General features: G+C 40.3%; 1 long non-coding RNA gene across 1 annotated transcript; it reads left to right on the forward strand.

The window, feature by feature from the left end:
- The first annotated feature begins 3,954 nt into the window (after positions 1-3,954).
- On the forward strand, positions 3,955-9,593 carry LOC113744851 (uncharacterized). The gene is made up of 3 exons (XR_003461874.1): positions 3,955-4,097; positions 4,379-4,458; positions 8,204-9,593. It is a non-coding gene; the product is annotated as an uncharacterized LOC113744851 (long non-coding RNA).
- Positions 9,594-18,921: the final 9,328 nt, after the last annotated feature.

An 18,921-nucleotide genomic window follows, 5' to 3' on the forward strand; every position in this document is an offset into this window, starting at 1 on the left:
GAAGGCTTTTTGGCCAAACCGTATATCCTATCATTGAACCAGCTCACTGTGAGCATCCTGAGCTCTATATATTTATGTGGCTAAAGTTAGGGAATGTGACTTTTAGAGCGATCAAAAGAAACTGGTATCTCTGCTTTTTTCCAGAAATTTTCCCGCCTTTTTTAACATGGCGGTCTATGAGGCTGTGGGCCTTATAGACCGTGGCGGTTATTTTGAAAGCCTTTTGTCTTGTCTATGTGTGTGTGTGTGTATGTGAGAGAGAAGGATAAAATGGCGGATATTCAAATTGTATTATTGACAGTCATTTTTATTATACAGAGAGTTCAATAAAGTTAATCACAGTCAGGCTTGGGAGGGGCAAGTTTTGGTTGCCAAGCAACCAGGGCCACGTGGAGCCCACCAATCAGAGCAGAGCAGTCAACCACAGGGCTCCTGAGACATTTGACACCGCTGAGAGAGAGAAAAAAGTACCCCTCAACAGGAAGGATTTCTGGCCAAACCATATATCCTATCATTGAACCATTTGAACCAAATCGTTTTAATACCTTGTCTTTATCGGGAAACTTTAGCTCATTTAACATTTCTTAATCATCACTTGAGCAGCTATTTGCTTGTTATGAGTAAAATTCTCCTCCTTATTAAGCATTTTTAAAATGTTAAAAGAAAATTAGGGTAAAAGCATTAGTTTCCAGTTAAAGCTGAGATTTTAAGCAGTCATATTTTTTTGTTTTATGTAACTAAAAAAAAAGAAAATCCTCCTCCTTATCACCCACTGAGCCTTGGTTAATTTCTTCTAGGTCAGTCTAGGTCACCACAATTTGCTATTTCATCCAATTAATTTTTTTCTTAAAACAGCTGAACTGTCCCCTGACTCATTGTTGATTCCCTTGCTCACACCAATAATAAATAATTAACTTAAAGGGGTAATAGTAGTGGTAATATACTTTACATATCGTCAGCCTAATAGCATATCTCATTTTTTCAGGTTTTTGGTAAAGAAGAAAAAACACCTTTTTTTCAGTAAGAACTTTTTATTTATATGTTAATGGTGACTCCCACCAGATTTTTGAACAAGTTTGAAATAAAAAAATAGACACAATAACTTTTGCATAACATATAAAACTGACTTGTGCAAATCTTGCAGGGAACTCAATTTGACTTAGGCAGTTTTTATAAAAAAGTTAAACCATCAAACATGTTTCCAAAGTTGTTTTACTTGCCTTAACATAACCTGGTCATTTAACTTTTATCTTAACCAATGTTAAGGCCTAACTTTAACTAAGATTTTGCCTTGGTGAGGCAGGTTGTTATAGTAGTCATGGACCATTCTTGGTAGTACCAGCTTCATGGACATTGGGGTCACCTGGTTTTCTACCTGGTCTACCTGGTTTCTACCTGATGTTTGTGATGTAGGCCCCAGATAACTTCATGAAGTTGTTGTGGTACAACTGGGTGACCTTGTATGGGGATGGGTTCAGACGTGCAGTTTCAAAAATGACAATGTAATCACGTGGCGTGTAAATGTCTTTCCTGATACAGCATTCAATGCAGCTATGCATGGAGTCACACTCCATTTGTGTGTGCCCTGCAACCAGAATTTTTTGTTAAATAGTGATATCATGCTTCATGGTCAGATCAAGGCATGGTCCAACACCGATTCTGATAGCCGCAGTCATCACTCCAGACTATGACTTTTTTTAATATTTGAGTTGGCCTCTAAGACTGACTCAAAGTGTTTGAATTGCAGATGGGCAAAAACTCGCTGCTGAGGGAGCCCTCATGCTCCTCCCAGGGGTAACAATAGCCATCTGTGTTACCCAGGTTGAAGCAAGTAAAGTTGTGCATCTGCACCAACACATACTTTCCGTGGTATGAACACAGAGTACAGAGCTAAAATAAATGCTAAATATCAAACTATTAAACACTCAACAGCAGTGTTGAATTTTTTAACAGTCTACAGAATATCTACTCAAATCAAGAATTTTGTTCATATATTTATAGCTAGCATTATTTTAGCAAACAAAATGTAACTGATGCAGTGTATAGAACGTTTGAGAAATATGAATTAGCTTACCTGATGGATCAAAGATGAGAGTTAATGCTTCACTTATGCTAAGATGAGCGTTGTTGTTCATGGGGGCGACCATTGTTGTGTAGCACAAAAACTGCTCAAGTCAATTTGAGATGACTTGGGCACATTTTTATATGCATCAAAAATGCCCAAGTCAACTAGATGACTAAGGCAGATAGTGTTTTTTGAATGTTACAAGCTTTCTGATTGGCTGAGGACATTGGTGATTACACAGGGTGGTGCAGCAGTGATAGAAGAGTAGAGTTAGGCCAATATCTCAATTTGGCAAAAAAATGAGTTAGGCAGAAATGCTATTAGGCTGACGATATGTATGTGGGGTGTGGTTTCTGAAATTGCTAAACTAAATGTATCGAGGAAATGCTAAATGTTGTAGAATTTTAATTTTGCATGTCTAAGGTATCCTTAGGTCAGTGGACATAAAGCTAACATCTTTTTAGTTACTTTCTCGTCAAGTGTGCAGCTATTTAATCTCCCTCTGTTTACTATTTTCAGATAATGATGTGGATGGTGAAACAGTTGATTGTGGCCTCACAGAGAATATGATTGCCTGCTTGTTTCATGGATCTTTCAAGATCAGTATGTCACTGTCAAGATGCTGATCATTGATGTGTCTGTCTCAACTAGCATACATGGCATATGTCTCTGAGGCGTAAATTCAAATCAGAGCGTGCCCCCCTAGTTGACAACGATGAAGTGAGGTTACGTAAGAAGTTTTGCCGCAAGACATCAGCGCAACCTGGAGAAACTGCAAGAACCAGTCTGAGTTATCTGTCCAAGGTCAGTGGTGCACACCTTGACGAAAAAGAAAGCAACTGTATCCAACCTTGTACCACATTCTGTTAAGCTCAGTTGAATTTGTGAGCCACTTAGGTTGTGGCTCAGACATTAGGGCAAGGACACCGTTAACAGGATGTTAATGTTATATGGTAAATGGACTGTACTTATATAGCGCCTTTCTAGTCTTCCGACCACTCAAAGCGCTCTACACTTCATATCTCATTCACCCCATTCACACTCTGATGCTACCGTGCTACACTTCGGCATGCAGACCGGAGGAGCCGGGGATCGAACCGCCGATCATCTGATTAGTGGACGACCCGCTCTGCCTGTGAGCCACAGCCGCCCCGTAATGGACATAATGGTTCCTGTTTTGAGTCGCATGTGTATTTGAAGTCTCTTTAGGCATCAAGTGTTCTTGGTGAGGATCCATCCTCCACTGATGCTCACGTGAAGGTGTTACATAGCCAGTACCAGAAGATGCATCCAGACCCCATGATTGTACAAGACCGTGTGCAGCAAACCTTTGCATGGCGGCAAAAGGAGATAGCAGATGGCATGACTGTGGAGGAAACCGTCAAGAAATACCCTTTTATAAGGACACCGGCTGTGGTAAGTGAAAATGCATCAAAAAGTGATAGCTGGGATCCTTATCCATATAATGTAATTAAGTAATGACAGTTAATTTCAAGGGTTTTATGGCATGAAAAGTTACATGTAGCTTGGACTCGGATACTAAATAAATCTCATACATTTTTCACCTGTAGTTGTACAATGAGTTGGAATGGATCCATCCAGCAATAGGAAACGTGTGTCAGCGATTTAATGAAGGCTTCAGCTGTATTGTATCCAGCGCCGGTCCTGGGCACATTTGCGCCCCTGGGCGAACCCCCCCCCCCCCCGCCCTAACGGATCGCCCGTGCGCCCCTTGATGCGCCATGCGCCCCCATCGGTCTGTCCGACGCCCCCCTCTGCCTTGTCGACACCCCGCTCCCGGGGCGCCCGCTCCGCTAACTTAATGAGCGGTATCGAAAATTACCGAGGTTTTTTGCTTTTTCGGGCGTTCGTGCGCCCCCCACGGAGAATGCGCCCTGGGCGGCCGCCCACATTGCCCATAGCTAGGACCGGCCCTGATTGTATCCAAGGTTCTCAATCTGGCTCGAGGGAAATCTCCACTGTCTAAACTCTACCTGGAAGCAAGACAAGAGTCTCACGGAGGATCTACAAGGTACTGATTAAATAATAAAAATAAATTAATTAATCAAACTTGTGTGTACAAATATAATTCACTGTTAACATATTTTCTTTTTAAATGTGTTGTTTAACATTATTGGATGGATACTCAACTTGTTTTCTATCTTGATGAATAACAGTTTTAACTAATTTTTGGGTCTTCTTCATGTTCGCATTATATTGACTATTAAGTTGCAGAATTTGGAAAATACATTTCCAGAAAAAATGTTGGAAATAGAACAAATGCTATTATTTTGTATATCTTATGTCTTGTAGATATTGACTTCAGAGCAGCCCTCATCTTTCTGCCATACATCTTCAAGGAGAACATTGATTGCTTTATTACTCTTGGAGAGGTATGTCTATCCTGCAAGCATCTTTTGTTCATCGCACAACACAAAATATACCTGACAGACCCACTGATTTAAGGATACGCCTCAGTTGTAACTGAAGACATAGGCACATAAAGATCTGGGTACATATTTGCAAATGTTTTATAGATTTTTTAGTTCACAGATCTGTGTACACATTTACAGATCGCAGTACACTTGAAAATCTGAATACAGATTTGTAGATTATTTTTTACCCACTGTCAAATCTCATTACACCCACACATATTCTAAATACACATTTGCAGATTCTTGTACCATTCACAAATTTAATTACGCATTTATGAATTTTGTCACACATTTACAAATCTGATTACACTCACACCGATTGAGATACGCATGTGCAGCTCTTTTGCTACTATAATGGCTCCATGCATACTGTAAGTGGTAAGTAAAGTGATAACGATGATGTGCTGAATACTGTCTGGATGGTCCCATATAATTGTTAGCCTTCAACCATTATTCAATTACCCAGTAAATTACGTTTTCAGTACTATCATAAACTCAATTTGAAAACAATATTTTTTTAAAGTGTAAATAAACCGACTCATTGTCTGAACCACACTCTTGATCTTGTTCTTTCATATGGCATTGAAATTGATAATATAATAGTCTTCCCACAGAATCCTCTTCTGTCTGACCATTTTTTAATAACCTTTGAGTTCATACTACCGGACTATAAGCCTTTGTGTAGAAGCTTCTACAGCAGATGTTTATCTGATAGTGCTGTAGCCAAATTTAAGGAAGTGATTCCTTCAGCATTGAATCAAATGCCATGTCTAACTGTAACAGAGGACTTGTCTACTTCCCTTAGCCACCCACAAATAGACCATCTTGTTGATAGTATTACAGGCTCATTACGGACAACTCTAGACTCTATTGCACCTCTGAAAAAGAAGATAATTAAACAAAGAAGGCTAGCACCATGGTATAGCCAGCAGACTCGTAAATTAAAGCAAGAGGCACGTAAATCTGAACGCAAATGGCGTGCCACTAAACTGGAAGAATTTCATCTAGCCTGGCAAGATAATCTCAAAACATACAGGAAGGCTCTCCGTAATGCCAGAGCAGCCTATTACTCTTCTTTAATTGAGGAGAATAAGAACAACCACAGGTTTCTCTTCAGCACTGTAGCCAGGCTAACAGAGAATCACAGCTCTACTGAACCATCTATTCCTTTAGGTCTAAGTAGCAATGACTTCATGAGCTTCTTTAATGATAAGATTATAACTATTAGAGACAAAATCCATCACCTCTTGCCCTCAACAGGCATTGGAATCTGCATTCTGATACAGCAAGTTTTGAAACAGCGTGTAAACCGATATGTATTTAGACTGTTTTTCCCCATCGACCTTCATCAAATAACTTTAATCATTTCTGCAGCTAAGCCGTCATCCTGTCTCTTAGACTCCATCCAACCAGGTTGCTCAAGGATGTTTTACCTGTAGTTAGTAATTCGTATTGGTATGATTAATCTGTCTTTATTATCAGGATATGTACCAAAGTCCTTTATGGTAGCTGTAATTAAACCTCTTCTTAAAAAGCCCACTCTAGACCCAGAGGTCTTAGCCAACTACAGACCGATATCAACCTTCCCTTTCTGTCTAAGATACTGAGAAAGTGTAGCTAATCAGCTGTTTGACTTTCTCATAACAAGTCTATTTGAGGATTCCAGTCAGGATTTAGAGTGCATCATAGCACAGAGAGACCGCATTAGTCAAAGTTACAAATGACCTCCTAATGGCATCAGACAAAGGACTCATCTCTGTACTTGTCCTGTTAGTCTTAGTGCTGCATTTGACACCATTGACCATCAAATTCTTTTACAGAGACTGGAACATCGAATTGGCATCAAAGGAACCGCCCTAAGCTGGTTTAAATCGTACTTTTTAGATCGATCTCAGTTTGTTCACGTCAATGATGAATCCTCCATGCAGACCAAAGTTTGTCATGGGTCCCACAAGGTTCTGTACTTGGACCACTTCTATTCAGTTTATATTATGCTTCCTTTAGGGAACATTATTAGGAATCACTCTATCAATTTCATTGTTATGCTGACGACACCCAATTAATTTACGATCAAGCCTGATGGAACCAATCAGTTAATAAACTCCAAGCATGCCTTAAGGATATAAAAGTTGGATGACCTACAAATTTTGATGTTAAATTCAGCCAAAACTGAAGTTCTTGTAATTGGACCCAAACACCTCAGAGAAACTCTCTTTCTAGAGACTTAGTTACTTTAGATGGGATCACCCTGCCTCCAGCTCACTGTAAAGAATCTTGGAGTTGTTTTTGATCAGGATTTGTCCTTTAACGTCCACATAAAACAAATTTCGAGGACTGCATTCTTCCACTTACGTAACATCGCTAAATCAGACGCATTGTCTCTCAGGCAGAGATGCAGAAAAACTAGTCCACGCATTTGTTACTTCAAGGCTGCTATTGACTCTTTGTTATCAGGCTGCTCTAATAAGTCTCTTAGGACTTTGCAGGTTATTCAGAATGCTGCGCACGTGTTCTGACAGGAACCAAGATCAGAGATCACATCTCTCCCATTTTGCTTCCTTGCATTGGCTACCTATTAAATCTAGAATGAAATTTAAAATTCTTCTCCTTACTTACAAAGCTCTTCATGGTCAGGCACCATCTATCTAAAAGAGCTCATAATACCTTATTACCCTCTAGAAACATCGCGCTCTCAGGACGCTGGGTTCCTTGTGGTTCCTATAGTTTCCAAAAGTAGATTGGGAGCCAGAGCTTTCAGCTATCAGGCTCCTCTTCTGTGGAACAAACTACCTTTCTGGGTTCGGGAGGCAGACACGGTCAACACCTTTAAGATAGACTTAAGACTTTCCTTTTTGATAAAGCCTAGTTAGGGCTGGCTCAGGTCATCCCTTAGTTTAGCTGCCATAGGATTACACTGCCGGGGGACCCCAGAGGGGTATGCCTAGCCAGGCACGGTATTGGTGTTGAAGAGCACACATCTCCACCGAAAACACCTCCTCCCCTCTCAAATAGAGTATATTAATAATAATATATTATATATATTTCTCTATCTCTCCTCTCTATATATAATCTATATCCTATATCTCTCCATATTCTCCTATCTCTCCTCTGTGGGACATGTCTCATTAATGCATGTACTAACCAAACTTCCCCGGAGTTTCTGTGCTCTGTCGTCCAGCAGGTTCTCGTGGATCGTGGCTGCTGCTGTGATCCTGCATGACGCCCACTACATATATTATTACTGTCATTATTACTACCATATCTATTACTGTAATCATTTTTATCATTCATTATAATTCATTGTCATTTTATCAGTCATTGTACAATATGTTTGTGTTGATTTGTCCTGTACACGTGACATCCATTGCACGTCTGTCCGTCCTGGGAGAGGGATCCCTCCTCTGTGGCTCTTCCTGAGGTTTCTTCCACATTTTTTCCCTGTTAAAAGGGTTTTTGTGGGCAAGTTTTTCCTCACTCGAACCGAGGGTCTAAGGACAGAGGGTGTCACTCCCTGTACAGATTGTAAAGCCCTCTGAGGCAAATGTACTTTGTGACTTTGGGCTATACAAATAAAATTGATTTGATTTGATTTAAATGCTCTTGTTTGAAAGGATAAAGTACAGTTACACTTACATTGTGTGGCCTGAACTCCACATCATGTTAATCTGATTTGCTTGTCTTTTTTCCTTTTGGTTTTGAATAGAGTGATCCTGCCACTCCATACCAACTATCCAGTTGATGGATCGAGACTGGAAAATGGCCTTTACCAGGAGAGCTCCGAATGCTGTGAAAGTGGATGGCATCGAGTTGTGTCACAGCTCAGCAATTGACGAAGGAATCATCTCTGCTTTCTGTGCTTACTTTGTGTTCAATTTAACATTTCCACGACACCTGAAGAACACACTGATGTTTCTCCAAAGGCACATCACCAAAATAGTTGTGGATGGTGAGAAGCCTCTGCCAATAACTGTCACCAGGCAAGTAAACCTCCTCTATTGACTCAACCATGCCTCATCTATACCAATGCTCCAAATGCTCAAGGAGAACATTCACCTTTATGAAACTAATTCAGCACATAGGACTTATTCCTGCCCATGAAGCTAAATTCTCTATTACATGCAGACTTAATGACTGCAAGTCAACATTTACAAAATATGAGTCTTTTAGACGACATGTGTATAGGAGACACAGAGACAGAGTTTTATGTCAATGCAATGACTGTGATGGAGATGAAGATGTGGTGGCCTCTGAGGATTCTGATGAGCCTGGGATGGATTCTGTCACTGAAAATCCTCCCTCTATGGATGAACTGTTACTCCATTTCAGAGAATCACAACATTTGTAATGTAGATTTTACAGACAAAGCTATCCAACGTGTTTCTGAAGTTAGAGTCAACAATGTCAAGTATGCTGTCAAAGATGTATTTGTCATAGATGTATTGCATTCAGAGAGAATTCCACTGTTTTGGCGACTCAAGTACATTTTGAACATCGATACCTTGTGGATCCTTTGTGGTAAAATGTTGGTTCTTCTGTCATATGACTGTCACTTTCATGCATACAGTGTAAAGGTTGATGGAGAATGGACTTTACTAAAACCAGGCGATGAAATGGACTTCCAAGTACTTGACACTTATTCTGTGGATAACAGTTTGTATGTCACACTTCGACATAGTATTTAAAGATGTACAAAATTAACATGCGAAAATGTTAGATCTTCTGTCAGTGAGTGTCAAGTGTTATTTTCATGTATGCAGTTTTAAGGTTGGTGGAGAATGGACTTGCCTGCAATGGACAATTTTACATTGTTTAAAGTTAAATGGAATTGAAATATGAAAATAAAAAATACATTCTGATAAATTTAAAAATCATTTGTGTTTTGTATAATGTAGATACACAAAAAAATCAGAAATAAATAATGGTACTATAATGTACCCTATAAAGGCCAATTTTGTACCCTTTTTAAAGGTCCATTTTTGTACTTCAAAATAAGGGTACAAAATTGCCACCAGAGGTACAAGATTGGTCTTTGTAAGGTACAAACCACAAGGGTACAAATAAGTACTCAGTGTCAAGGGTACAAAACTGTGCCTTCTGCCCCAGTGACAAGCCATTGTACCCTTAAAGGTACAATTATGTACTTTATTTTCTGAGAGTGTACAGGACCACAATCATATGCTGCAACCTGAAGATTACTCTATAACACCTGTAAGAACTCTCATGGACTCAAGTGCTCTTATTGAATGTATCTAGTGTTTGTATATTGTTCGAATATGTATGTCTGTGTACTTTATATATCTATGTAAAAACTTTAATAAATATATTGTTGAAAAAAAATAAATGTTTTGTTCTGAGAACTAAATGTAGAGTTTTAGCTTTATTCTCCTAAAACCTTAAAAACGACCTGCTGCCAAAATAAAATACTATAGCAATTTATAGTACACACTGACTGGGCATTTTTCTACATTGAGTACTTTTACTTTTGATATTTTAAGTGCGACTTAAAATATCAAAAGAGCCAAAAACTGTGTGGATATTAGACTTAAATTTAACAGGTGTCTAGGTGCTCTGTTATAACTATTTCCTAAATGTCACAATATCATCTTATAAAGGGATGATGAAGGGATTATATATAAATATTGCGTTTCTGCTGCCCCTACATGGGCGAAAAAATGATACATGCCTATCCACCACTCAAACCCTCACACCATTACTTTCTGCATTCAAATATGAGGCACACTTCATCTTACATTGTCACTGAAGATTATTGGACTGAGTCATTCATAAAAGGGAGATATTAGTTATATCAGACCAGGATTTCTGAGCTCAGCAAATCAGTAATATCTCCCTGTACAGATTGTAAAGCCCTCCGAGGCAAATGTACGTTGTGACTTTGGGCTATACAAATAAAATTGATTTGATTTGAATTGATTTAATAATGTGCTCAAAGGAAACCAGGTCAGCTTTTCCTAATCCAGTTGCTGTCAAACACCAGATACCTGCTGAGAGGGACTGAAAGTAAGATCTGGGCAAAATCAATAGCTTTACCATAGATGAGTCCAGCCAGGCTGCATGCACACAACATGCTTCTGAAGCACTGTCTGGGTACTAGCAATCTTCCCATGACTCCACTGTTCTGGAAGGGGGTAAGCTTCAAGAGGACTGCAGAGTGATTGTCAAGGATGTGATTATAAAAAAAAGTTCAACATTCACACACATTAGGTGGTCCTCAGACAGGGACAGGGTTGTGCGTTTCCACTCCGGCAGCCCGCAAAAAACGTGCCGGTGTCCGGGAGAGAGGTTGAGCCAGATTCAACTTTTGGGAAACCGGAGCCCCACGTCATGCTCCAGCTGCCAATCAGACACTCAGATCGGCCAAACCTCCACAGACAGCCTGAAATGTCTCTGAAGCAGAGACTATCCAGGTGCATTCACGGACTAAACTCTGATAATCTACCTGTGTGTGTGTTCTGACTTTTTTATTTCATGTACCAACTTCTAAACCTGAAAAGCTATCATTAATCAGAGAAATAAAACATTTTCTATAATTTCTCAGCTGTTACATTCAGCCCACGCCCACAGCAACCCACCTCAGCTCCCCTCAGCTCCCACCACCGGTTTCCCTGTCCCTGTCTGAATGTGGCCTTAGACACACACTCTCTCTCTCTCTCTCTCTCTCTCTCTCTCTCTAATCTCAACCAGTCGTGACAGGTGGTCATCTGCTTGAGGTTTCTGATTCCTAAAGTTTTTTCTTGCCTAAATATCTTATCCTAAATGATATAAAAAAAAGACTGCAGTCTAAACCTGCTCTGATGGAAGTGTCATTAGAAAACTACTGTTATTTGGGGCTTTTAAAATTAAATTGAACTGAATTGAATTGAGCTGAATGTGTGGAGTTTTCATGTTCTACCTGTGTCTGTGTGGGTACTCTCCAGGTACTTCCTCCCACAGTCCAAAGAAATGGACTTTATGGTTTAATTGGTGACTCTAGATTGCCCGTAGAGTGAATGGTTGTTTCTCTATGTGCCCTGAGATAAGCTGGTGACTTCAGGGTTCAGGATGTACCCCCTGCTTCTCACCCTAAAAGCCATCTAGGATAGGCTCCAGTCCCCCACTCCTAATGAAGGTAAGTGGTTACAAAATAGATGGATTGATGAACTGAATTAAAAGTTATGATTCATGTCAAATGCTTAAGGGGAAAAAAACATACACACTTGCTTTTTCTTTTAAGGGTTCTGCCCCCAACTCCCCTGCTGTATCACATATCTTATAGCTACAACTCCTTAAAAAAGACTGACTTTGATCTATATTGACTTAGGGGACTTCCTTTTTAGATCAGCATATTCAGTTCCAGGTTCATATTTCAGGACATGTTTTAAATATAGTGATATATATTTACCAAATTGTAATTGGAGTGCAACATAAGGTATTCCTGTCAACAAATATTTAAAATGTAACATGAGTTTTACTTTATTAATTTTCTAACTGCCCTGCTGACTCAAACAAATGCTACAACAACATCAACTATATTGATAATCAATTACTTGGATCCAACTTTTATAGTAAATTTCACAATAGTGGTCATTATTCATTAACCTAATGCAGACAAATAATCTCGCCCAATACAAGAAGAGCACTTCAGCATTGGGCGATCTGAACAGAATAATCTGAGCACTAAGCAACATGGCAGTATGTTTTTGTGGTTTTGCATTGTACACACTATAACTTATGATGCAAGTTGATGCAGATATGTTGTCTCTCTGTGCAACCTTCTGAAAATGACATCAGGTGTTTAATAATTGTTAGGAGAATGTTCACCATCCATATAAACCTGAACATTATTTAGTACACCAGGAACTCTATATACTTTCTAACTTGATATAACTGTGGTTGCACCAAGAGAGTTTTAATATTTAAATTCTTGCAACAAAAGAATTAAATTAAATTTAGCCAAGGGAAGAAAAGACAAAAAAACATACATATGGGCGGCTGTGGCTCACAGGCAGAGCGGGTCGTCCACTAATCAGATGATCGGCGGTTCGATCCCCGGCTCCTGCGGTCTGCATGTCGAAGTGTCCTTGGGCAAGATACTGAACCCCAAATTGCTCCCGAAGGCTGTGCCATCGGTGTGTGAATGTGTATGAATGGTTAGACCCTTAAACTGATGAGCAGTTGGCACCTTGCATGGTAGCCAATGCCATCAGTGGATGAATGTGTGTGAATGGGGTGAATGAGATATGTAGTGTAGAGCGCTTTGAGTGGTCGGAAGACTAGAAAGGACATATATAAGTACATCCATTTACCATTATCTATCAGTGGCTGAATTTATGAGTAGTGCAAAAAAAAGCTGCAGTGTCACTGCCTGTACAGATTGTAAAACCCTCAGAGGAAAAATGGGTTTTGTGAAATTGGACTATACAAATAAAATTTGATTAAATTTGATTGAGTTCAGAAAACCAAAGAAATTGACTGGAGGTGAATACAGTAGAGCTGAGGAGGACTGCAAAGTTGGGTGATAATTCTCTGTGGGTTTCTCACTATAAGCAAACCTTTCACATTGCACATATTAATTTCTTTCATTGTTGGTATACAATTAGTGCATCTCTATCTTAATTAATTAATAGTGGTATAGTAATTTAAGTTATTGGTTTATTTAGTTTATATGTCACCTAAACTAATTATGTTAGGACTTCAGTGACCTACACCTCAGTGTAACAATCAAGTTTGATTACTATTTGTCTGCTCAGTTGATCCTCAGGAAAGCTATGAATGTGCATGGTCATCATTGTCACAGGTTTTAGGAACATGGGTACAGACCAACCCAGTCATGGCTAGTGGGGGTTGATAGAATAGTGCCCTCTTGACCCAGAGGTTGCCAAGGTCACATTCCAGCCCAGGTTAGCACAAGGACCCCTCAGTGTGAGAAGGAAGTGCTGATAGAGGAAGGGACAGGTGTCTTTATCACTAGCACACAGTTGTATCCATAAATCAAGAGCTACTAAGGCCCCGGGCGAACCACAAGTGAGGTAGCAGGACTGTTTTTAGAGCAACACCAAAGGCTGAACATCACTAAGACCGGGGCTTAAGCATATGGATTGCAGCATATGACGTGTCATGCCATGTTATGCAAAACCGCAATACCGGCACTTCATCACAGCTGTGGAGAGAGGGAACATGATCATGCTGAGGACAGGGGGCTTAGATTGAACCAAGCGGAAGCTTCATTTCATGTCATCCCTTTTTCTGTTTTAATCTGTGCTCAAGCCAGCTATTTTGTTAATATCCTGGATTGTCAGCATGCTGTGTTGTGGTTGAACTATTGTTGCACTACAGCAGATTATGTGAATGTTATCAGTCCTATAACAAAACAATATTTTTATGAATGTACTGTACTAAGGAGTAGTAAAAACCTTTGGTCCTGCTGCATGTTTCCAATCATGCTAGTTTACCATACACAGAAGTGTTCAGTGTATGAATGTGTGTGAATGGGTGAATGAGATATGTAGTGTAAAAGTGTTTTGAGTGGTTGGAAGACTAGAAAGGTGCTATATAAGTACAGTCCATTTACCATTTACCATTTATAGAAGAAAGAAATTTTCCACAAGCCTTTTTTTTATTAATTTAACTGTGCAGCGCTCACAGCTTTTTCTCCACAAGCACCCAAAGAGGAAAGGTGTGACACAGCTGATCCTGGATCAGCTGACTTGAGGGTCTGTGGTGTTGAAGCAGCCACCTCAGAGCTGCTCCGTTTCTGGTCAAGGACTGGGATCCTATTTCAGCTGAAGTCTGTGTGTCTGCACACACTGCTTGACTCACGCTTATGTGAGTTTATGTGAGCAGAGAAGATTTCAGTTTGCTTTGCGTTCACACTGTATAGTCATCTTTGTTTGGAAGACTTTTTATTTTTTTATTTGTACTGGTGTCCTCATCCTTGAATTCTATACTGATAAAAGTAAGACTCCTGTACAGTATAGTTGTGGGTGTGTGTTTATTCTTGCTGAACATAACTACTATGAAACAATCAGAAAATAACTTTTTATTTCTCTGTCTCTCTTGAATCTGGCTTCGACTTCTTTGGACAGCACAAAAATCAAGGAAAAACCTGAGCAAGTCAACAAAATCAAGCAGATAAAACACTCCTGGTGATGCATGAAGTGTGTTGGGGACAGAACAGTGTCTAAAAATGCAATATGTAGAAAAAACAACCTGCCAAATGTATCCTACAGTCTACATATCTGTGTGCAAGCAGCACATCGTAGTATGTACTAATAATAATCTTTCTAGTCATTGTTGTCTCACAGGTATTCATCCACAGCAGTTACAACTTCATGTCCCAGCGTAACTTTTCTTTTTCTGTTTTTTGACAAATCAATTCCAGGTGAAGTTCACTAGCACGCAGTGTTGTTTAGCTCAGTTGGTAGAGCATCCTCCCTATGTATGAAGGCTCAGTCCTTGCCGCAGCAGCCCAGGGTTCGGATCCGACCTGCGGTCCTTTGCTGTGTGTCATACCTCATCTCTCTCTCCCCACATTCCTGTCATTCTTCAGCTGTGTCTGTCAAGTAAAAAGCTTGAAAAAGGCCAAAAAATTCACTAACCCTGCAAGTAAGCTGGATTCATGAAAGTGGCATAATCAGGAGACCAGGCTTAAAGCTTGTGTCTGAACCACGGTAGTTTGGGGTGATTATCTTATTGAGAACTATTGGCAGCTGTTTTGAGCTATGAGCTTAGTTAAACGCTATGTGAAAGCCAACATCAATGACAACAGCTAAAGAGGTTAGTGTAGAGGCTCTTTGTATCAGTTATATCAGAACTAAAGAGTATTTCTACCATGAAAGAGGAAGAAAGAACGACACTGAAGGATTTTTTAGATTAAAAATATATTTTGTTTTTTTCTCTTCTTCTGACTGACTTTAATAGGAATTTGATTACATCATTTGGTTTGTTGATCTGGTTCAAGTTTGCTACTGATAGACCATGATAGGCAGATGGTTTATCCCATCACATGACCTGCCCCTTTCCGGTTTCAGCAACTGTGTAACAAACCATCTGGAGCAGTCAGGTTTATTTATATAAAGTTTTACAAACATTTTCTCTTGGCCCACACAATATTCAATAGGGTCAACCTTGACATTACAACACATTCAAGTCTTCTCCATGAGGAAACAACAGTTAGCAGGTGCAATTGATATGCTAATGATTCAAATCAAATTGCAGTTTAATTGTATTTCTATAGCACTAAATCAGGTCTGCTGTCATCTGCTGTCTGCTGTCACAAGACTGATATTCCCAGTGCTCAACATTACGTAAACTTCACTTCATTTTCCTGTCCAGTAATAGCACCAGGGCCGGTCCTAGCTATGGGCAATGTGGGCGGCCGCCCAGGGCGCATTCTCCGTGGGGGGCGCACGAACGCCCGAAAAAGCAAAAAACCTCGGTAATTTTTCGATACCGCTCATTAGCGGAGCCCGTTAGCGGAGCGGGCGCCCCGGGAGCGGGGTGTTGACAAGGCAGAGGGGGGCGTCGGACAGACCGATGGGGGCGCACGCATCCAGGGGCGCACGGCGCATCCAGGGGCGCACTGGCGGCCGTGAGGGCGCACGGGAAAAACTTCTTTAAGAAGGAGGATATCCTACTACTAGAACATTACCGTCTGTTCAATCTCCTGTTTACAGTACAGTAACTCTCAGTGTATACTGAATTCACCTTACTGTCTCAACATCATTATATGAACTTTCTGACAGCTAAGTAAAAAACATATTCTATATGTTTCTCACTCTGCACCGACTCTGTATGAGATTCTTCTACAATAAGGAACTGGTCTCTAATACCTGCTGTACAGCCTCTATATTTACCTGGTATTGTTTTGACATCCAGCCCACCAGATATGGGCTTCAAAGACATGCCCACATAAGAGTCTGGCATGCCAGCAGAGCCTTTGAAACCCAACACTGTTATGTGATGTTGTTGGGCCGACTGTCCGTCATTCTGACTGGCTCGAAAACACCCCCAAATAGGGTTCAGCATGTGACAGGGAGGACCTCTCTTACTCTTGTACCGTACACTGTATTAAGAAATGTGTAGAATCAGAGTCTGGGGAGTGTGTGATTACATAATCTGCTAGACATGTACTAGTTTTGTAACCACCTGCTGTTGAATAAATAATCTGCATCTGGTTTTGATTCCTGTAAATTTCCACTTGAGGCAGATTTGGAAGTAGAATAAGACTTACTTAAGGAAGTATTTAAATACGTAAATGTCACTTCAAAGTTGAGTTACTATTGAAATAGCCCTGCTGTACAGAATTAATGTACAGTTGTTTCATTAGTTGCAATTGTTGTTCTGGCCAGATGTTTTAAGTTTATTGTTGCAGCTCCAAAAACTAAACTAAATTTGTTGTAAAAATGTGTGTGCCTATTTCTAAAACTATAGAATCTAGCTGGTGTGTTGTAAAAAGTGTTTTGAGAATGTTTAGAATTTGTTGTTAAATAGCACAGTGTAACGTTTTTGTTTTCTTTGCTTACAGTATAATCTCCATCCATCCATTTTCTTTTGCTTATCCTCAGTCAGATTGCAGTGGATGCAGTCCTTCTCCGAAGCAACGCAGTCCAACTCCTCCTTGTTGTGGAAAAACTGCTGAAGTCAAAGGTCAATGGTGAGGTCAGGAGTTCAGAAAGTGTTCAGGAGCCTCTGATGTCTTATGCTGTAATATTTATTAACGCTTGATCAAGGAGAATTAGAGACACTCTCAAAGTTCATCAGAAGTGCCTGAGTCGGTCTCACATTCTGCCAAACTCATCCTGGTGCATAGACTTAAAACCCCAAGATAACACCACAAATATTACACGCCCAGAATTAGTCAAAGAGAATGTCTTTACCCATGGAGGTGTTATTGTCAACATATTCCAGGCTGGAGACACAGATGTCTGTTTACGCAGATTGGAACGTCAACAGCAAACTATCTATTATGTCTAGGAAGGCAGCAATAGGTCTCTTCGACCCTGGCCACCACAGTGTTGAGATAGACTGGCACCTAACCAAAGCCAAACAATTAATACTGCCAGGGACCTCAAGGCCCACACATGGGCCTAAGGATAGAAAATTCCACAACACTCCTGGGGGATCCTAAGGGATTCCCAGGCTAGATGGGCAGGTTCTGGGTCTGCCCCAGGGTCTTCTCCCAGTTGGACATGCCCAGAACACCTCCAATGGAAGAATTTTATTTTGAGAATATGGACAACTCGGAATATTCATCCAGTAAAAGCTTTGAATGTCTTTGCTGAAATCTGAAGACCCAATTACTTAAATCCCTTATTAGAAATGAATTTTGAAGATATTTTAAAAGTAAACGTATCTTATATAATTATATCTATGTTAATAGATCAAAGTTGTTGTTTGTTAGACATAATACCATGAAGTGCAACATATATTTATAGCACAGTTTGAGGAATACATTAAAGGTCCAGTGTGTCCGATTTATGGGACAACATAATAATACAATATAATATTCATAACTATGTTATCATTAGTGTATAATCAAAGTGAAAAAATGTTTTTATTACACTAGAATTAACCTTTTGTACCTACAGAACAGACAACTGGCTCTAACTAGGACCTTTCATGTTTTTCATGGCCACTGTAGTTTCTGCTAAATGCGTAAGTAAAGGGTGAGGTTAGTGGGTTGCAGTCAGCAATTACACTGTTACATGCCACTAAATCCTACACATCTGATCTGATCTGAGTGACTAACCCACTAAGTAATCTTGTCATAATTAATAAGATGTGATCTACTTAAGCTCAGGTCATCCCTTAGTTATGCTGCTATAGGACTAGACTGCCGGGGGATTCCCCCTCCCTCCGCTCTCTCTGTTTCTCTCTCTCACTGTCTCTTTCAGGGTTATGCCTAGTCAGGCATGGTATTGGTTGAAGATGCAGTCACATCTCCCTTTACTGAAAACTTTACCCATACCTCTCTCTCTCTCTCTCTCTCTCTCTCTCTCTCTCTCTCTCTCTTCGGTATGAGAGGAGTGTGTGTGGAGGAGCTGGATGAATTTGAGTGTTTGCTCTCTTTCTATTTTCCCTTTTCTGTATGGTTTTGTTGTGTGTGTTTGTGAATATAGTTGTGTTAGTTTGGTGTTTGTTTGGTTGTTCTTTGGTTAGTTTAGTGTTTGTTTGTCACATGTTTTGCCAGCCATGCTCTGAGGAGCTGGCATGGCGTCTAGCAGCGTTTTCTCCAGGCTGACACGGAGGGACGGCATTAAAATCGGAGCCGGCTCTCCGTGCAGCGTGGAGGAGGTCGCACTCGCCGTGGGAGAGGTCATCGGGCACGGCTCTGTGAAGTCCGCTGCGCGTATGAACAGCGCGGTGGTTCTGTTCCTGGAGACGGTGGAGCAGGTGAACAGGTTGGTGGAGACGGGCATCACG

The sequence above is a fragment of the Larimichthys crocea genome, unplaced genomic scaffold (genome assembly GCF_000972845.2).
Source record: "Larimichthys crocea isolate SSNF unplaced genomic scaffold, L_crocea_2.0 scaffold249, whole genome shotgun sequence".
In the NCBI taxonomy this organism is placed as follows: Eukaryota; Metazoa; Chordata; class Actinopteri; family Sciaenidae; genus Larimichthys; species Larimichthys crocea.